At 39.1% G+C, this 13226-nt stretch overlaps 1 protein-coding gene across 1 annotated transcript in view; it reads left to right on the forward strand.

The window, feature by feature from the left end:
* Positions 1-13226, forward strand: part of LOC120028483 (protocadherin Fat 3-like) — a 79902-nt gene that overhangs the window by 326 nt on the left and 66350 nt on the right. The gene's annotated exons all lie outside the window — the stretch shown is intronic.

The raw sequence follows: 13226 nt of genomic DNA on the forward strand, positions 1-13226 counted from the left end.
TAGAACTCAGCTGTCTGGATTGACTGATATATAGAAGTAAGCTGTCTCGGATGACTTGATATATAGAAGTCAGCTGTCTGGATGACATGGTATATATAGAACCCAGCTGGTCTGACATTGACTTGATAAATATAACAAGCTGTCTGGATTGACTCTTGAATATGAACACAGGTCTAGATTGACAGTGACTATAAATCACACAGACAATCCAGACAGCTGATATATAGAAGTCAGCTGTCTGGATTGACTTGATATATAGAAACACGCTGTCTGGATTGACTTGATGTATAGAAGGTCCGCTGTCGAATGACTTGATAAATATAACACAGCTGTCTGGATTGACTTGATATATGGAACCAGCTGTCTGATGAATTGATATAAATCAATCAGACATCCAGACAGACTGATATTAGAAGTCAGCGTCTGGATTGATCTTGTTTAATATATAGAACACAAGCCTGCTGGATTGACTTGATGTATAGAAGTCGCTGTCTGGATTGACTATATATATAGACACAGCCTGTATGGATTGACTTGATATATAGACCCAGCTGTACTGGATTGACGTGATGTGATAGAAGTCAGTGTCTGATTGACTTGATAATAGAACACAGCTGTCTGGATTGACTTGATGTATTAGAAGTAGCTGTCTGGATTGACTTGATATATAGAACAAAGCTGTCTGCATGACTTGAGGTATAGAAGTCCGTGTCTGGATTGACTATATATATAGAACACAGCTGTCTGGATTGACTGATATATAGAACACAGTGGTTCTGGATCTGACTTGATGTATAGAAGCAGCTGTCTGGATGACTTGATATATAGAAACTCAGCTGTTTGTGATTGACTTGATATATAGAACACCAGCTGTCTGGATTGACTTGATGATTAGAAGTCAGCTGTCTGAATGACTTGATAATAGAATCAGCTGTTGGATGTGACTTGATATATAGAACACAGCTGTCTGAGATGCTTGCATGTATAGAAGTCAGCGTCTGCGATTGACTGATATATAGAACACAGCTGTCGGATTGACTGATATAGGCAACACCAGCTGTCTAGATGACTGATTATATAACTCAGCTGTCGGATTGACTGATATATAGAACTCAGGTCTGGATTGACCTGATAATATAGACCCAGCTGTCTAGATGACTTGATAATAGAAACTCATGCTGTCTGGATTGACATATATATAGAACACAGCTGGTCTGGATTGACTGAATATATAGAACACAGCGTCCTGCGATGACTTGATGTGATAGAAGTTCAGCTGTCTGGATGACGATATATAGAACACAAGTGTCTGGATTAGACTGATATATAGAACACAGCTGTCTGGATTGGACTGATGTATAGAATCATGCGTTGGTACTTGATATATAGAACTCAGCTGTTTGGATTGACTTGATATATAGAACACACCTGTCTGGATTGACTTGTATGTATAGAAGTCAGCTGTCTGAATGACTTGTATATAGAACTCAGCTGTCTGGATTGACTTGATATATAGAGACACCAGCTGTCTGGATTGACTAGTTAGAAGGCAGCTGTGGGGATATGAAAGACTCAGCTGTCTGGATTGGACTTGGATATATAGAACCAGCTGTCTGGATTGACTTGATATATAGAACCCAGTGTACTGATTGACTTGATATATAAGAACTCAGCTGTCTGGATTTAACTTGATATATAGAACTCAGCTGTCTGATTGACTTGATATATAGAACTCAGCTGTCGGATTGACGGTTGACTCAGCTGTATGGATATGATTAGAAACACAGCTGTCTGGATTGATTGAACATATAGAACTCAGCTGACTGGATTGAATTCGATCTATAGACACAAGCTGTCGGATTGACTTTGATATATAGAACTCAGCTGTTGGATTGACTGATAATCTAGAACACAGCTGTCTGGATTGACTTGAGTACTAGAAGTCAGCTGTCTGGATTGACTGATATATAGAACTCAGCTGTCTGATATGACTTGAATAAGCAACACAGCTGTCTGGATTGATTGATGTAATAGAAGTCAGCGTGTCTGGAGTGACTTGATGTATAGAAGTCAGCTGTCGGATTTACTTGATATATAGACCCAGCGTCGCGATTGACTGATATATAGAACTCCGCGTCTGGATTGACTGATATATAGAACACAGCTAGTCATGGATCGACTTGATTATGGAACACAGCTGTCTAGATTGATTTGATATATATAACTCAACTGTCTGATTGACTTGATATATAGAACTAGCTGTCTGATTGACTCGATATATAGAACACAGCTGTCTGGATTGATTGATGTATCAGAAGTCAGCTGTCTGGATTGATTGTGTATAGAAGCAATCCAGACAGCTGACTTCTATACATCAAGTCAATCCAGACAGCTGGGATGTTCTATATATCAAGTCAATCCAGACAGCTGAGTTTCTATATATCAAGTCAATCCAGACAGTGAGTTATATATATCAAGTCAATCTAGACAGCTTGAGTTCCATATGATAATCAAGTCAATCCAGACAGCTGTGTGTTCTATATATCAAGCCATCAGACAGCGAGTTCTATATATTCAAGTCAATCAAGACAGCTGGGTTCTATATATCAAGTAAATCAGACAGCTGACTTCTATACATAAGTCAATCCAGACAGCTGACTTCTATACATAAGTCAATCCAGACAGCTGTGTTCTATATATCAAGTCAATCCCGACAGCTGAGTCATATACTCAAGTCAATCCAGACAGTGATTCTATACATCAGTCAATCCAGACAGCTGTTATCTATATATCAATGTCCCCCCCCAATCCGGACAGCTGAGTCTATATATCAAGTCAATCCAGACAGCTGTGAGTCTATATATCAAGTCAATTCCAGACAGCTGAGTTCTATATGTCAAGTCAATCCATCGAGAGCTGTGTTCTATATATCAAGTCAATCCAGACAGCGCGAGTTCTATATATCAAGTCAATCCAGACAGCTGGGTTCTATATATCAAGTTAATCCAGACAGCTGAGTTCTATATATCAAGTCAATTCAGACAGCTGATTTCTATATATCAAGTCAATCCAGACAGTTGGGTCCTATCTATCAAGTCAATCCAGACAGCGCGTTTCTATATCAAGTCAATCCAGACAGCTGATTTTTTTCTATACATAAGTCAATCCAGACAGCTGTGTTCTATAATCAAGTCATCCAGACAGATGATTCCTATATAAAGTCAATTCAGACAGCTGACTTCTATAGCATCAAGTCAATCCAGACAGCTGTGTTCTAATATCAAGTCAATCCAAACAGCTGAGTTCTATATATCAAGTCAATCCAGAACAGTGACTTCTATACATCAAGTCAATCCAGACAGCTGTGTTAATAATCAAGTCAATCCAGAACTCGTGTTCATATATCAAGTCAATCCAGACAGCTGACTTCTATACATCAAGTCATCCAGACAGCTGTGTCTATATATCAAGTCAATCCAGACAGCTGTGTCTATATATATAGTCAAACAGACAGCTGAGTTCATATATCAAGTCAATAGACAGCTGGGTTCTATATATCAAGTCAATCCAGACAGCTGAGTTCTATATATCAAGTCAATCCAGACAGATGAGTTATATATATCAAGTCAATCTAGACAGCTGTGTTCATATATCAAGTCATCCAGACAGCTGTGTTCTATATATCAAGTCAATCCAGACAGCTGACTTCTATACATCAAGTCAATCCAGACAGTGTGTTCTATAATCAAGTCAATCCAGACAGCTGAGTTCTATATATCAAGTCAATTCAGACAGCTGACTTTATACATCAAGTCAATCCAGACAGCTGTGTTCATAATATCAAGTCCATCCAAACAGCTGAGTTCATATATATCAAGTCAATCAGACAGCTGACTTCTATACATCAAGTCAATCCAGACAGCTGTGTTACTAGTATCAAGTCAATCCAGACAGCTGTGTTCTATATATATAGTCATCCCGACAGCGGACTTCTATACACAAGTAATACCAGACAGCTGTGTTTATATATTCAAGTCAATCCAGACAGCTGACTTCTATACATCAAGTCAATCCAGACAGCGAGGTGTCTATATATCAAGTCAATCCAGACAAGCTGAATTCTATACATCAAGTCAATCAGACAGCTGTGTTCTATATATCAAGTCAATCCAGACAGCTGTGTTCTATATATATAGTCAATCAGACAGCGGGAACTTCTATACATCAAGTCAATCCAGGCAGCTGTGTTCTATATATCAAGTCAATCAGACAGCTGACTTCTATATATCAGCTGTCTGGATGTCTGGATGATTTATATATCAAGTCAATCTAGACAGCTGTGTCCATATATCAAGTCAATCCAGACAGCTGTGTTATATTTTCAAATCAATTCAGACAGCGGGACTTCTATACATCAAGTCAATCCAGGACAGCTGTGTTCTATTATCAAGTCAATCCAGACAGCTGACTTCTATATATCAGCTGGTTGGATTGTCTGATTGATTTATATATCAAGTCATCTAGACAGCTGTGTTCCATATATCAAGTCAATCCAGACAGCTGTGTTATATTTATCAAGTCAATTCAGACAGCTGGGTTCTATATATCAAGTCAATCCAGACAGACTGAACATATATATTCAAGTCAACAGACACGCTTACGTCTATATATCAAGTCAATCCAGACAGCTGAGTTCTATATATCAAGTCAATCAGACAGCTGAGTTATATAATATCAAGTCATATCAGACAGCTGTGTTCCATATATCAGTCAATCACGACAGCTGGTTCTATATATCAAGCAATCCAGACAGCTGAGTCTATATATCAAGTCAATCCAGACGCTGGGTTCTTATATCAAGTTAATCCAGACAGCTGATTCTATATATCAAGTCAATCAGACAGCTGAGTTCTATATATCAAGTCAATCCAGAAGCTGGGTTCTATATATCAAGTCAATCCAGACAGCTGAGTTCTAATATATCAAGTCAATCCAGACAGCTGAGTTCTATATATCAAGTCAATTCAGACAGCTGAGTTCTATATATCAAGTCAATCTAGGACAGCTGGGGTTCTATATATCAATGTCAATCAGACAGCTGAGTTCTATATATCAAGTCAATCCAGACAGCTGAGTATATATATCAAGTCAATATTAGACAGCTGTGTTCCATATATCAGTCAATCCAGACAGCTTGTTCTATATATCAAGTATCATCCAGACAGCTGAGTTCTATATATCAAGTCAATCCAGACAGCTGGGTTCTATATATACAGTCAATCCAGACAGCTGACTTCTATATATCAAGTCAATCCAGACAGCTGACTTCTATACATAAGTCAATCAAGACAGCTGTGTCTAATATCAGTCTCCAGACAGCTGTGTTCTATATAATAGTCAATCCAGACAGTGGAGTTTTATATAATCAAGTCCATTAGGACAGCTGGGTTCTATATATCAAGTCAATCCAGACAGCTGAGGTTCTATATATCAAGTCAATCCAGACAGCTGACTTCTATACATCAGTCAATCCAGACAGCTGTGTTCTATATATCAAGTCAATCCAGACAGCTGAGTTCTATATATCAAGTCAATTCAGGACACAGCTGACCTTCATACATCAAGTCAACCAGACAGCTGTGTTCTATATATCAAGTCATCCAAACAGCTGAGTTCTATATATAAGTCAATCCAGACAGCTGACTTCTATACATCAAGTCAATCCAGACAGCTGTGTTCTATATATCAAGTCAATCCAGACAGCTGGTGTCTTATATCAAGTCAATCAGACAGCTGACTTTATAATCAAGTCATCAGACAGCTGTGTTCTAATATCAAGTCAATCCAGACAGCTGTGTTCTATATATATAGTCAATCCAGACAGCTGAGATCTATATATCAAGTCAATCTAGACAGCTGGTTCTATATTATCAAGTCAATCCAGACAGCTGAGTCTATATATCAAGTCAATCCAGACAGCTGAGGTATATATATCAAGTCAATCTAGACAGCTGTGGTTCCATATATCAAGTCAATCCAGACAGCTGTGTTCTATATATCAAGTCAATCCAGACAGCTGACTTCTATACATCAAGTCAATCCAGACAGCTGTTTTCTATATATCAAGTCAATCCAGACAGCTGAGTTCTATATATCAAGTCAATTCAGACAGCTGACTTCTTACATCAAGTCAATCCAGACAGCTGTGTTCTCTATATCAAGTCAATCCAAACAGCTGAGTTCTATATATCAAGTCAATCCAGACAGCTGACTTCTATACATCAAGTCAATCCAGACAGCTGTGTTCTATATATCAAGTCAATCCAGACAGCTGTGTTCATATATAAGTCAATCAGACAGCGGACTTTATACATCAAGTCAATCCAGACAGCTGTGTTCTATATCTAAAGTCAATCCAGACAGCTGACTTCTATCATCAGTCAATCCAGACAGCTGTGTTCTATATATCAAGTCATCCAGACAGCAGACTCTTATACATTCAAGTCAATCCAGACAGCGTGTTCTATATATCAAAGTCAATCCCGACAGCTGTGTTTCTATATATATAGTCAATCCGACAGCGGACTTCTATACATCAAGTCAATCCAGACAGCTGTGTTCTATATATCAAGTCAATCCAGACAGCTGACTTCTAATATCAGCTGTCTGGATTGTCTGGATTGATTTATATATCAAGTCAATCTAGACAGCTGTGTCCATATATCAAGTCAATCCAGACAGCTGTGTTATATTTATTCAAGTCAATTCAGACAGCGACTTCTATACATCAAGTCAATCAGACAGCTGTGTTCTATATATCAAGTAATCCAGACAGCTGACTCTATATATCAGCTGTCTGGATTGTCTGGATTGATTTATAATCAAGTCATCTAGACAGCTGTGTTCATATATCAAGTCAATCCAGACAGCTGTGTTATATTTATCAAGTCATTCAGACAGCTGGGTTTATATATCAAGTCAATCAGACAGCTGACTTCTATATATCAAGTCAATCAGACAGCTTACTTTATATATCAAGTCAATCCAGACAGCTGAGTTTATATATCAAGTCAATCCAGAAGCTGAGTTTATATATATCAAGTCAATATAGGACAGCTGTGTTCCATATATCAAGTCAATCCGACAGCGGTGTTCTATATATCAAGTCAATCCAGACAGCTGAGTTCTATATATCAAGTCAATCCAGACAGCTGGGTTCTATATATCAAGTCAATCAGACAGCTGACTCTATATATCAAGTCAATCCAGACAGCTGACTTCTATACATCAAGTCAATCCAGACAGCTGTGTTCTATATATCAAGTCAATCCAGACAGCCTGTGTCTATATATTATAGTCAATCCAGACAGCTGAGTTCTATATATCAAGTCAATCAGACAGCTGGGTTCTATATATCAAGTCAATCAGACAGCTGAGTTCTATATATCAAGTCAATCCAGACAGTGAGTTATATAATCAAGTCAATCTAGACAGCTGTGTTCCATATATCAAGTCAATCCAGACAGCTGTTTCATATATCAAGTCAATCCAGACAGCTGAGTTCTATATATCAAGTCAATCCAGACAGTATGGGTTCTATATATCAAGTAAATCCAGACAGCTGACTTCTATACATCAAGTCAATCCAACAGCTGATCTATAATCAAGTCACAGACAACTGTGTTCTATATATCAAGTCAATCCAGACAGCTGAGTTCTATATATCAAGTCAATCCAGACAGCGACTTCTTACATCAAAGTCAATCCAGACAGCTGTGTTCTATATATCAAGTCAATCCAGACAGCTGAGTTTCTATATATCAAGTCAATCCAGACAGCTGGTTCTATATATAAGTCATCCAGACAGCTGAGTTCTATATGTCAAGTCAATCCAGGACAGCTGTGTCTATATATCAAGTCAATCCAGACAGCTGAGTTCTATATATCAAGTCAATCCAGACAGCTGGGTTCTATATATCAAGTAATCCAGACAGCTGAGTTCTATATATCAAGTCAATTCAGACAGCTGATTCTATATATCAAGTCAATCCAGACAGCTGGTTCTTATATCAAGTCAATCCAGACAGCTGAGTTCTATAATCAAGTCAATCCAGACAGCTGAGTTCTATATATCAAGTCAATTCAGACAGCGGTTTATATATCAAGTCAATCTAGACAGCTGGGTTCTATATATCAAGTCAATCCAGACAGCTGAGTTCTATATATCAAGTCAATCCAGACAGCTGAGTTATATAATCAAGTCAATATAGACAGCTGTGTTCCATATATCAAGTCAATCCAGACAGCTGTGTTCTATATATCAAGTCAATCCAGACAGCTGAGTTCTATATATCAGTCAATCCAGACAGCTGGGTTCTATATATCAAGTCAATCCAGACAGCTGACTTCTATACATCAAGTTCAATCCACACAGCTGTGTTCTATATATCAAGTCAATCCAGAAGCTGTGTTATATATATAGTCAATCCAGACAGCTGAGTTCTATATATCAAGTCAATCTAGACAGCTGGGTTCTTATATCAAGTCAATCCAGACAGCTGAGTTCTATATATCAAGTCAATCCAGACAGCTGAGTTATATATATCAAGTCAATCTAGACAGCTGTGTTCATATATCAAGTCAATCACGACAGCTGTGTTCCATATATCAAGTCACATCCAGACAGCTGTGTCTATATATCAAGTCATCCAGACAGTGAGTCTAATATCAAGTCAATCCAGACAGCTGGGTTCATATATCAAGTAATCCAGACAGCTGACTTCTATACATCAAGTCAATCAGACAGCTGACTTCTATACATCAAGTCAATCCAGACAGCTGTGTTCTATATATCAAGTCAATCCAGACAGCTGGTTCTATATATCAAGTCAATCCAGACAGCTGACTTCTATACATCAAGTCAATCCAGACAGCTGTGTTCTATATATCAAGTCAATCCAAAACAGCTGAGTTCTATATATCAAGTCAATCCAGACAGCGACTTCTATACATCAAGTCATCCAGACAGCTGTGTCTATAATCAAGTAAATCCAGACAGCTGACTTCTATACATCAAGTCAATCCAGACAGCTGACTTCTATACATCAAGTCAATCCAGACAGCTGTGTTCTATATATCAAGTCAATCCAGACAGCTGAGTTCTATATATCAAGTCAATTCAGACAGCTGACTTCTATACATCAAGTCAATCCAGACAGCTGTGTTCTATATATCAAGTCAATCCAAAAGGCATGAGTTCTACTATATCAAGTCAATCCAGACAGTGATTCTATACATCAAGTCAATCCAGACAGCTGTGTTCTATATATCTAGTCAATCCAGACAGCTGGTGTTCTATATATATAGTCAATCCAGACAGCGGACTTCTATACATCAAGTCAATCCAGACAGCTGTGTTCTATATATCAAGTCAACAGACAGATATTATACATCAAGTCAATCCAGACAGCTGTGTTATATATACAGTCAATCCAGACAGCTGACTTCTATATATCAGCTGTCTGGATTGTCTGGATTGATTATTATCAAGTCAATCTAGACAGCTGTGTTCCATATATCAAGTCAATCCAGACAGCTGTGTTATTATATATCAAGTTCAATCAGACAGCGGGTTTATATATCAAGTCAATCCAGACAGCTGACTTCTATATATCAAGTCAATCCAGACAGCTTACTTTATATATCAAGTCAATCCAGACAGCTGACTTCTATATATCAAGTCATCCAGAGCTGGGTTCTATAATCAAGTCAATCTAGACAGCTGGGTTCTATACATCAAGTCAATCCAGACAGCTGACTTCTATATTTCAAGTTAATCTAGACAGCTGAGTTCTATATATCAAGTCAATCCAGACAGCTGAGTTCTATATATCAAGTCAATCCAGACAGCTGAGTTCTATATATCAGCAATCCAGACAGCTGAGTTCTATATATCAAGTCAATCCAGACAGCGACTTCTAAATATCAAGTCAATCCAGACAGCTGGGTTCTATATATCAGTCAATCCAGACAGCTGCTGTTCTATATATCAAGTCAATCGAAGGTAATATAGTCAATCCAGACAGCGGGTTCTATATATCAAGTCAATCCAGACAGCGGGTTCTATATATCAAGTCATCCAGACAGCTGAGTAATAGCTCTACTATCAAGTCAATGCAGACAGCTGTGTTCTATATATCAAGTCAAATCCAGACAGCTGAGTTCTATATATCAAGTCATCCAGACAGCTGTGAGTTCTATAATATCAAGTCAATGCAGACAGCTGTGTTCTATATATCAAGTCAATCCAGACAGCTGAGTTTATAATAAGTCAACAGACAGCTGGTGTTATATATCAAGTCATCCAGACAGCTGAGTTCTAATACAAGTCAATGCAGACAGCTGGGTTCTATATATCAAGTCAATCCAGACAGCTGGGTTTCATTATCAAGTCAATGCAGACAAAGCATGGACTGTGATATGATGCAATTCAGTTTTATCCTATGTCCCGGTCCAGCCTATACCAATCAATCCCAGAAACCCAGACTCCCCACTCACTCAATCAAACTATATCTTAGCCATTTTCTCAACCGATTGAAGCTAGTTAGCGAAGGCGGCGTTGTACTCATGAACTAATTCCGAACGAGTGGCGCTTGTTCTCATTCCTCTTCTTTGTTCATTTGCTTTGTTTTATCTGTTACGCCAAACACGAACTTCTCCCCTCCTCCTTCGTTGAAAGGAGATAAAATGCCTCTTAATCGGTTGTGCTGCTGCCAGAGTGTTTTTAAGCACTGGAGCGGCTTCCCTTAGTAATCTGAGGAGAGACTGAAGGAAGCAAAGGCGTTCAACAGAGGGTTTAATAACAGCCATGTCACTGTGGGTTCTGTTTCCCCTCTATAATTTGGTGGAAGGGAACTGTTCTTTTTCCGTCGCCCGGTTTCCGCCGTGCCAAACCTCAGTGCCTCTTTCAAAATGGAGCGGTTGGGTTGGTTGGGTCATATTAGGATGGCTCCAGACAGACAGACAGAGCGCCTTCTGAAGTCTCCATAGTTGGATTGTAATACTCTTAAATGTTTATTTTCATAATATGTACGCTTTACTTTATTGTCATGTATGTGCACTACTCTAATGAGTGTAAAATCTCTGGTACGGATATGATTCTTATCAGCAAACTGAACTGTAAAAGCACTAGATACTGTTAGCAGATTGCAGTGAAAGAGGAAAGGGGCGTGGCTGTTTTTCGTGTCTTCCTTCCACTCACACAATTTTGAGAAAGCTATTAGGCCCCATCATGGGTTATAATGGTTAAGAACAAATGATGGAGAACTGGAAGGTTTTATCCTAACCCAAGCACAAATGGACACACACCACCACACACACACACACACACACACACACACACAACCCACACACACACACACACACACACACACCACACACACACACACATACTCATTCATATATAGTACTAATATTATATATATTTCTTAATCCATTCTTTACTTTTAGATTGTTGTGTATTGTTGTGAATTGTAGATATTATCGCACTGTTGGAGCTAGGAACACAATCATTTTGCTACACCCACAATAACATCTGCTAAATATGTGTATGTGACCAATACAATTTGATTTGATTTGATAGTATACGAACAGGCATGCAGACAAGCAGACACTTTCTCACATTCTCTTACCCTCACACAAACACGACACACATACTCCGGGTCCTTACATCACACCACACTCTGAGCTGTGAGCTGGGATCAGCGTGAGGCCTACATGTCAATTTAATCAATAGGTAGCAGAGATGAGGCTGTGGTTTAATTACAGCCGGTCTTGTGGGCTCGTTCAGACTCAGGCCCATTCACGGCTGGAGCTCCATTGACACAGGCTCTGTTATTCAGTCTTTGAGGGCTCTCTTGTTTACTGGGTCTTTGTCTCTTAATGTTATTTGGAAGAGGAGGAAAGACTTCAGTTTGTCACAGTCTCATTGGTCTGTCTGAAACCTAGTAATACTCACAGATTGTCAGGAGACACACACACACACACAACCACACACACACCACCACACACCCACACACAAACACACACACACACACACACACACACACCACACACCACACACACACATACATACTTACATACATACATACATACATACATACACAGACACTTGTATTTGTGATCCAAGTGATTGTGCATGCCCACTCCCTATTAGTTATGGTGTGTGCACTTTGTGTGTAATGTGTATTTCTGTGTGTTGTGTCTATTTATGTATTCCTGGCAGAGAGCCAGGAATCGTTCAGATCATACACTCCCCACAACACTGTCACACCACAATTCAGTTCCTTCTCGGTTTCACTATCACAGATCCATACACTTATTAAAAAATATTTATGTGTGATAGAGTTTGTGTGTGAGAGGTAAAGCGAGAGAGAGGAGAGAGAGAGAGAGAGAGAAGAAGAGCGTGTGAGTGAGAGAGAAAAGAGAGTGTGATATAATAAACCAGTCCCCCCCATCGTCTCTAAACCCTCTGCTCTCTATCCCCCCTCCTGGCCAGGCGGTACACTGACAGTCTGTTGACATAGAGCAAGGGCCTGTGGGCACCACATCATCGCTAAGCCTCTTGATGCTGAGCAGCGCTACTTCTACAACATGACTGTGGAGGTGACAGACGGGACCAACTCTGCAGCCACACAGGTACTGCAAGCTGGAGACGCAACATGTCATCTCTATTTATTCTCAGAAAGAGCCTAATCTCCTACCGGTAATGTTGATTTTGGCTGCTGCGTAATTTAAAGTTAATGGCACTGTTAGTATTGTGTTCTGTAGCTTGCTCCACACCTATAATCTGAACACGCATAAACATGCATGCACCCATGACGTATGCACCCCACACCACCTCACACACACCCTCACACACACCCTCACAGACACATCTCACACACACCCTCATAAATACATGATAAACCACGTATAGTACCAGTCAAAAGTTTGGACCACACCTACTCATTCCAGGGTTTTTCTTATTTTTACTATTTTCTACATTGTAGATAAATAGTGAAGAAGACATAAAAACTATGAAATAACACACATGGAATCGTGTAGTGTAACAAGAAAGTATATTTAATATTTTAGATTCTTCAAAGTAGCCACCTTTGCCTGATGACAGCTTTGCACACTCTTGGCATTCTCTCAACCAGCTTCATGAGGTAGTCACCTGAATGCAT

This window comes from Salvelinus namaycush, chromosome 34 (assembly GCF_016432855.1).
Source record: "Salvelinus namaycush isolate Seneca chromosome 34, SaNama_1.0, whole genome shotgun sequence".
In the NCBI taxonomy this organism is placed as follows: Eukaryota; Metazoa; Chordata; class Actinopteri; order Salmoniformes; family Salmonidae; genus Salvelinus; species Salvelinus namaycush.